The sequence below is a fragment of the Miscanthus floridulus genome, chromosome 18 (assembly GCF_019320115.1).
Source record: "Miscanthus floridulus cultivar M001 chromosome 18, ASM1932011v1, whole genome shotgun sequence".
NCBI lineage: Eukaryota > Viridiplantae > Streptophyta > Magnoliopsida > Poales > Poaceae > Miscanthus > Miscanthus floridulus.
This window is the reverse complement of record NC_089597.1, coordinates 59,543,442-59,552,377: the sequence shown is the minus strand read 5'-3', so window position 1 is coordinate 59,552,377 and position 8,936 is coordinate 59,543,442. Positions and strand designations below refer to the sequence as shown.

The window sequence follows — 8,936 nt, the reverse complement described above, 5'->3', positions numbered from 1 at the left end:
TAGTAAGCTATTGAGGCCCAGCTGAATTAGTATCAACACTGTTCAATTCTGTCACCATTGGATATAAGCGTCGTTGAAAAAATTGTATCACCGCCGCTATTTGCCGTTAGGTGCTAACATCTTCTTGTTGTAACCTGCAAAAATAATATTCATAATATTATGTTCCTTTCCAACATGCATCAATAGCTGCTACGTCCCATCTTCTTTAAGACCCAATCACCACCGTCAGTAGCGTTCATCGGTGATATCGTCAAAATTTGCAAGCCAGCGCAAGACTCCCGCCTGTTTTTAGAAATTTTGGCAAACATTTTTGTTCCCCCAAGTTCTACTTTGTAGTTAGCTTACAAAAACTGCTACCTACCTAGCCACCATGTCCGTCTCCTCCTCAAGTGCTGCTATTCCTCACCTACTCATTGGCGTGCAAGCCGCCACTCACCGCCGACAAGCTAGTGCTCTACACCGGTATGCCTCACCAGCACTCCCACACAGATCCACAGGTGACCAGGCTAGTACTCATCACCACCATGGCCACTCGAGCTCACTGCCGCAAGATCCAAAGGCAAGGGTAATGCTTTCTCTCACTTCCATTATCCATGTTTCTTAGCTTTTTATTCCCCTCTGATCTCATCTGAGTACAAATCAAGCTTCCATCTAATCATTAAGGAACTCACAAGCACATCCCCGTAGGCACTCCTACTCTGATTCCGGTGATAGCGCCGCCACTTCCATCACCGGCCCCACTCCACCAGATCCTAGTCAAGATGGAGGAGGAGGCCACCAACAAGAGGAACGAAGTAGACATCCTCACAGACAAAGTCTTGGTAATTATCCTCTGCCACCTCACCGCCCGCACCTTGTGCAGCTACAAGTGGGTGTGTTGCTCCTAGTATAGCCTCATCTCTGAATTCAAGTACTGTAAGAAGCTACCCCAGTTTGTCGTTGGATTCATGCATGGAAACTAGAAAGGCAAACGCCGATTTGCCAACTTCACCAGTGAATACCCCTCTTTTTCCATCTTGCCCTTCCCCATTCAGGATTTAGTCATCTCAGATTGTTGTAGAGGCCTCTTCCTCTGCTGGTGTGTTGGGCTTCGCTATGTTGTCTGCAATCTGGTGACTAGCAAATTAGTGGTACTGCCGCATAGCAACCTTTGTTATGGTTTAGCTCGCTTGGGGTTCGATCCCACAATCTCCTCGCACTTCCATGTGGTAGAACTGTGGGTAAGATCATCTGGGGTGTTAGTTATCAGCATCTACTCATTCAAAATGGGAGCATGGATGTGTAAAGAATCTGAATGGGGAGAGGATATTCTAGTATGCAAATTTTTAGGAACTGTGTTTCTTAAGGTTTTTATGCACATACTGGAGGTGTCCCAGATAGTTGTTGTTGATATGGAGGGAAAGACATGGAGGAAAATTCTTAGTCCACCAGGTCCTGTAATGTCCATCCATGGAGATTAGGGTCAGTTATATCTATGTATTATATTGCTGATATTTTCAATAAGTCTGACCTTTCAATCTAGATCCTTGAAGACTATGGTACTAGTAAATGGACATTGAAACATATGGTGAACACACTGTAGCTATTTGCATTGAACAATATTCAACTCGGTTCTAAGGCTGCCAATACAGACTACAGAGTGATTGCAGTTCACATAAAATGGAATTTGATTTTCCTTATTGAGGAGGATAGAACACTAATGGCATATGACATAAGCCACAGAAAAGTTCATGTCCTCCCTGCCCGGGTTGTCCGCTATCCTAGAAGTACCTAGAGTATTTATTTGAATGGACCTCACTATCTGCCTTATGTTCTCTTGTTCATGGAGTCATTAGCGGAGTAGTAAAGGTGCATATGCTGTATATTATTGTTAGTACATGTCTTTGTTCTAGTAGGGAGTTGTTTTGAGTCCATATATATAGTCCAATTTTGTTCAGAGTAGTAAAGCTTTGCATTGTGTAGGTTTTGGAGTGTCAGTGCTTTTCAACGATTTTCCTACAATGGCTGCCAAGCTGATCAAGGAGTGCCAATCTAAAGGAGCGGAGCACATCTACCACATTTTAGTTATGTAAGTATGTAGGGAGCAGAACCTCTATTATGCTATATATGTACCGCTTGTGTTAATTCAGTAGTTGACATAGTTGTTATGTTAGTGTCGAGCATTGTTATTATAACAAGTACTCTTCCTTGTGGACATGATGAATGATGTGTAATAATTATATTTGTATGGTGTGTGTTCAGTAAGTTATTAAGGCCCAGCTGAATTAGTAAATACATTATGAAAATCGGATGCAATTCTGTCATAGTCGGATGTAAGGGACATTGGTTGTTTTGTCATCATCGTCGTACCACTCGCCATTGGTGAAGCAGACGGCCATCACCGTCGCTATTCATCTAATGCGATAGGGGTCAACAGTGTTGTTAGTGTTTCTTAGCGTCACTACCAAGTTTAGAGATAGAATCCATCCCTAGTAGTGGAACCAAAAATGCCAGTTGGTATTTCTTAGCACCATCACTAAGATTTGGATAAATCTTAGCGACGTCGCCATGGAACACCAACATGATAGTTCTTAAAAATTACAGAGAATATCCGTAAGCGCACGGATCTATCATTGTAGCATTTCACCTAGAAGTATTCAGGGTATTGTTATTTATATTATTTCAAAGGAAGGCAAGGTGTAAGAGCCTAGCATGGATATGAACAAGACTACATACTTGCATAGTGAACCAATGTTTATAACAGGGGTAAAATCGGTAATTCAAGGATAGTGGACACACATATGGGCGAACCTCAAGGATAAAAGGAAAACAAAGAATAAAAGAATGTTCCTAAGTGGAGCAGGCATGTTCTAATATAGCTGTGCAAAGAACAATTGATAATCATAAAAATTATATAGTTAGAGCTAGACCTAAGTATAAGATGGACGGGGAGATCTTCGAGCACTGGTCTACCAGCAAGCGCGAGAGACTTTAAGACTCCAACACAATACCCGAACGTGGGGGATTACAAGGGACGGACAGGGTTATCACCACCTGCCACATACCCCTCAATCGAGGAGTACCGTCATATCCAAAGGTTCCTCTGCATTCGAGCACCATGCCAGTGTACAAAGAAACTACCCATATCCCTTTAGGACTCCGACCCAATGGATCGACAAGCATAGGACCTGGCCAAACCCAAATGAATGATGAACTGCCACCTCAACTTAGCTCTACTTCTAATCATACAAGTTATATGAATGATTAAGCATAAAGTTGCACATGTTAACATCATAACATACAAACTATATGCTAGTTCATATGCAAAGATCATAATATGGAAACTATATTCTAGTTCATATGCACTACTATGATAAAATGAGAGCAAGACTTTGGAAGAACTCTTCATAGTATTCATACCAAAGATCCTTTCTTCCAAGGAGCCAAGCTCTCCTTGATAGCTTTGCCCTACTCACAAAATACTACTAAAAAGTAAAAGAGTACAAGATGTGGTAGTGAGGTAGAGGCTCCAAATGTGGTGTGTATGAATGGTGAGCACTACACCCTACTTATACATGCTTGAGGTCGGTTTGGCAAGAGATAAATTAGGAAACCATGCTGAACCACCTCTGCAAGGCATTAATGAACCGCCAGAGCGAGGTGGGGCCAGGCGGTGCTGGGGGCGGTGCGCCTGCACCATGGGTGCGGCCACATCTAGGTTCCTGAGTGGGCATGGGCCACTCCTACGCTGGTGCTTGGCCTAGATTTGGTAGTGTAGTGGGCTTTTGCATTTATTTCCTTTGCGCATTTCTGCTTTACGCCTTTTGAGTTGCGCCTTTTGTCATGTTTTCTACTTGTATTCATATATATGTCCTACAAAATGTGATCCTTCCAATACAAGTGGAACTATGTTAATAGTAAAAACATATGTGTCAAAAGTTCATTTATTTCTCCTGTTTTTGGACACAAATTGGCGGTCGAATATGGTCATTAAGGACCACCAACAAATCCCCCAAGCTTAACATTTGCTCATCCTGAGCAAATAGCTAAGTACTTGGTTGTTGATTATCAGAAGTTGCTACTATGCCAAATATATTTCACAAGTGCCATGCCTATAACAAAGTATTCTTCCGCAATTCAAATAAGTTGCCATTTTTATTCACTCTTTTTACTTAATCCCTATGGGGCGTATAGCTTTTCCAAGTTCTTTGGTGGTTGCAAGATAGAATGGTTATAATAGAATCACCAATCATTCATTCTTTGATCAACTATCTATCCAGAGGTTTTATATATGAGTTTTTGCAAAGAAAATGTAAGTTCCTCAAATGATTCTCTCGATCGCTCAAAGTATATGAAACCTCACCAAGGCATTTGATATTTGCCTTCTTTTCATCCTACCTCTAAAGGCTTTTTGGTGGAGTTTTGGATAGGTATGAAATTGAGGCATACTTGCATCGCATATTTTGCTAAGTCAAAAACTGGACCTCAAGGAGATATAAGTCATACACTTTGATCAAGACATGCAAGTGTGTGGGATTTTTATAAATTCCTAATTCTAAAATATTTTTGATACTCCTTTGAATCATGAATCTCTCTCTTTTTGGATGAATGCCTTTTATTTGAATGTATGGGCTATCTTTATTTCTTTCTTTTCTTTTCTTTTCTTCATGCTCTTTGGCATGCATTTTTTTCTCTCATGTCTTTTGGCATTGCCCATACTATTCTTTTTTGGCATATGAAACTTTAGAAAGAGAGACTCATGATAAACGAATGGACTAATTATTTGGTGGGCGAAATAAGCATGTTTTTGCGTAACTTTCAGTGTAAGAGTTAGTAGTTTATTTGTGGGTGTACATCTTGATCATGGGTGCATGACGAGAATCTCAACAAGGGTCGCAACAATTTGACAAATCTCAATGCAATAACAAGTAGCATATGACTAAGGTTTTGTATGAGTATCATGTCGTATAGCCTTGGAAGGTATTCATAATCATTGAGGAACTTTGAATTTTAGCATTTTTAAAATTAAAAATTCTGGATGTCTAGTCTTTCTTAGAACAAAATCATAGCAAATTCTATTTGTACCATATCATAACTCACAACAACTTAGAAAAGGAACATGCATTTGCATCCCATAAGTTTTCAAGTTTTTATGATGAGACATTTTTAGCCAACAAACTTAAATCTTGGGGAATACTAAGTTACACCCTAGGCACAGATAAATTATAGATAGAGTAACTATTCATCATTTCAATTTAGAAGAAACTAAACATTCTTAAAACACATATGAAAGTGGAATTCATATTTTTTTGTTGTTTTATCATATTTCATTTTTTGGTGTTTTCAATTTTTAGATATTTTAAATGCTAATAAATAAATAAATGCAGAAAATAAATGCAAAAATTTAAAAATACAAAGAAAGAAAAAGATACAAGTTACCTCTGCCAGGGTCCTCCCCCAAGCTAGCTCTAGGCCATATGCGTGGCTTGGTGATGACTCTGAGGTAAACCATTTTTTTTATTTATTTTATAGGTTTATACCTTTGTTTATTCTACCCATATCTATACTCGGTAGTTTTGGTACAATGATCGAATTAAACATTTAATCAAGGTAGGCTAATTAACCTAAACACCATGCTTAAATTAAAAAGCCTATAAAGTATGATCGCGTAAGAACCATACTTGTATAGAGTATGGAAAGGTAACCAAGAATTTATTCTTATGGTGAGAAAAGATGAACTTAAACTTTTTATTATTTTAGCATAATAATGTAGTCTATAGTTTTATTATATAGGGACTCTAAGAAAATTATAGTTGTAAGGGATAACTACCGATTTACCTTCGGCAACAGCTCACGGTTTAAAGTCTAATGAGCAGAACTCTTCTCCCTTCATTTCTTGCTTGATGAAGGTACATCCGTGCTCGGAGAACTGGACGTGGATGACTATACTTTCTTTGGTTTCCACGCCATTTTGTTTGATTTGGGTGGTGTGGAGGTGGACTCTGGAGCATTTTCTTTTGTTTCCACATTGTTTTCTTCTTTGGTGGTGTGGGAACAACCTTTGGGGCTTCTTCTTTTTGCTTTAGGCTGTTCTTCTTTGGCTCCGACCTCTTTTTGTTTTCTTTATTTCTATTAACTATGCTATCCACCAGTAGAGGCTGAATTTCAACCTCTTTGATGCCTTGTGGGTTTGGCCCGTACTTGATTCATATCATGGAGCATTGCTCCTGTCTGGGCCAAAAGTCAAACTTCTCTTCTTTGCCATTGATGTTGAAGCAGATTTCTCTAGCTCCAACATCAATTTGTGCTCCCACAGTACCGAGGAAAGGTCGCCCAAGGATGAGGGGCGATTCCTTCGTGGTTTCCATGTCCAGCACCATGAAATCAACTAGGACGAAGTAACCCTGGATTTTCACCGGGATATCTTCGGCAATCCCTACCAGATAGCGGACCGTTGAGTCCACCAGTTGGAGCATCGTTGGCGCTAAATGCATGAAGTTTAGCTTGTCAAAATGACCTTGGGAATCACACTAACACTCGCCCCTAGGTCGCACAAGGCATGATCTTGAGCACATGATTGTCGGGCACCCGGGGGTCTTTCTTTTTCTCAGGCAGACAGAAGAGTATAGCAGCGCTACACTCTTCCGTCAACTTGATGACCTTCATGGATGGCAAGGGTCATTTGTTGTTGATGATATCTTTGATGTACTTTGCATAAGAAGGTACATGTAAGACGTCCATTAATGGGACACTCACATGTATCTTCTCTATCATCTCAACAAAATGAGCAAATTGCTCGTCCATGGCTTATTTTCTATTTCTAGTGGGAAATGGCAAGTAGCTAGTGTCGACGAGGTCTTGCGGTGTCGTTTCCTCCTCTTCATGATTTTTTTGTGTTTTTGTTGATGAAGAAGATCCTTCCTCTTGTTGCCCTTGTGCTTTTCCTGTTTTATTGTTAGGGTTTGATGGATCACGAGTGGACTTACCACCCCTCGTTGTGACCGCATTAACTTTTTCAAAAGAATTCTCAGGTTGCCCCAAGATTTTCCCTTCATTATTAACAAGTAAAGCAGCAGCAATTTGAGCTAACTATGTTTCAATCATTTTATTAAAGCTCAATTGATTTTTAACAGTGGAAGATAGACATTCTATTTTTTGAATTAATATTTTCTAGCATTTTATCGTTAAACATTAACTTTTAGTGATATTTTCATTGATTTTAGCTTGATCTAGCACTATGTCCTTCAAGGAGGGTTGATTTGAATTGAAATTTGAATTGTAATTATTGTTACCTCCTTGGAAGCGTGACTAATTATTGTTACATTGTCAGAACCCATTCTTTATGTAGGATGCTTCTTCACGGGTCTCAGGGCAGTTGTTCCCCGAGTGTTTGACATTTCTACAAACTTTGCAAGTCATTTGCGAGTCCATGGCCTTGACGGTGCCTTTCATAGCTTCTTTGTCGGTGGCACACTCATCAAGTCTCTTCAGTAGCAAATCCATTTTTGCAGCAAGCATATCCGCCTCCTTCACGGTATGCATGCCTTTTTGTTGTTTTCTTTCTTCCCCCAGCTTTATTTGGACACCATCTTCTCGATGAGAGCCATAGCTTCATCGATGGTGAGGGAAAGAAAGGCTCCTCCAGTAGCGGCATCAATGTGCCCCTTTGACATGGGTGTCAGCCTATCATAAAATTTCTAGAGCATGAGCCAATTCTCTATCCTGTGGTGCGGGCATACCTAGATGTAATCTTGCAGCCTCTCCCATGCCTCGGGGATAGATTCCATGGAATTCTACTAGAAATTGGAAATTTTCCTCCTTAGGGCATTGGTTTTGCCCATGGGGAAAATTTTGACAAGGAACGCCGTAGAACATTTATCTCACGTGTTGACAACTTATTTTTCTTTGTAGAACCACTGCTTCGCCTTCCCCGAGGGAGAAGGGAAATTGACAGAGCCTGATGCTTGCTGGTGTGATGTCTTTAATGATGATGGTGTCGCACAGCTCAAGGAAGTGTTGGAGGTGTGCATTCGCATCCTCGCTCAACAAACCATAGAACTGGTTTACCTGCACCATCGTGATTAGGCCAGTCTGGAGCTCAAAGTTTCTGGTGCCCATGTTGACAGCGGGCCCAACGGGCACATTGGCAACAGCGGGGGTGTAGTAGGCGCAGAGTGACTTGGCCATAGCAGTAGTAACGGATGGTGCGGGGGTGACTGGTCCAACTGTTAGTGGAGTAGGAGAGCAAGGAGCGGTAGGAGTCAGGTTCTTCCTCAGGAGCACCTCTGGATTATCGGTGTAGTTTTCTGGCAAGACGAAACCAGTCATACACTATCCTATTTTCATCCACAACAGGAAGAAAAAAGCAGAGTTAGCCTACATAAACTATGGCTACCATTACATGCATGTGATCATGATCATGTCCTACTAGATTCTTTTCACCTATGCATTCCCTGCAACGGTACCAAAAATGCTTGTTGGTATTTCTTAGCGTCACTACCAAGTTTGGACATAGAATCCATCCCTAGAAGTGGCACCAGAAATGCTAGTTGGTATTTCTTAGCACCATCACTAAGATATGGATAAATCTTAGTGACGCCGCCAAGGAACACCAACACAATAGTTCTTAACGATTATAGAGAATATTCGCAAGCGCACGGATCTATCGTTGTAGCATTTCACCCAGAAGTATTCAGGGTATTGTTATTTATATTTTCCTAAAGGAAGGCAAGGTTTAAGAGCCTAGCATGGATATGAACAAGATTACATACTTGCATAGTGAACCAATGTTTATAACAGGGGTAAAATCGGTAATTCAAGGATAGTGGACACATATCTGGGCCAACCTCAAGGATAAAAGGAAAACAAAGAATAAAAGAATGTTCCTAAGTGGAGCATGCAATTCTAATATAGACGTGCAAAGAACAGTTGATAATCATACAAATTACATGGTTAGA

General features: G+C 40.5%; 1 non-coding gene across 1 annotated transcript; it reads left to right on the top strand.

Annotated features, from left to right (window-relative positions):
• Window positions 1–7,698: 7,698 nt before the first annotated feature.
• LOC136524918 (small nucleolar RNA R71) lies at window positions 7,699–7,805 on the top strand. Its single transcript, XR_010776265.1, has one exon. It is a non-coding gene; the product is annotated as a small nucleolar RNA R71 (small nucleolar RNA).
• Window positions 7,806–8,936: the final 1,131 nt, after the last annotated feature.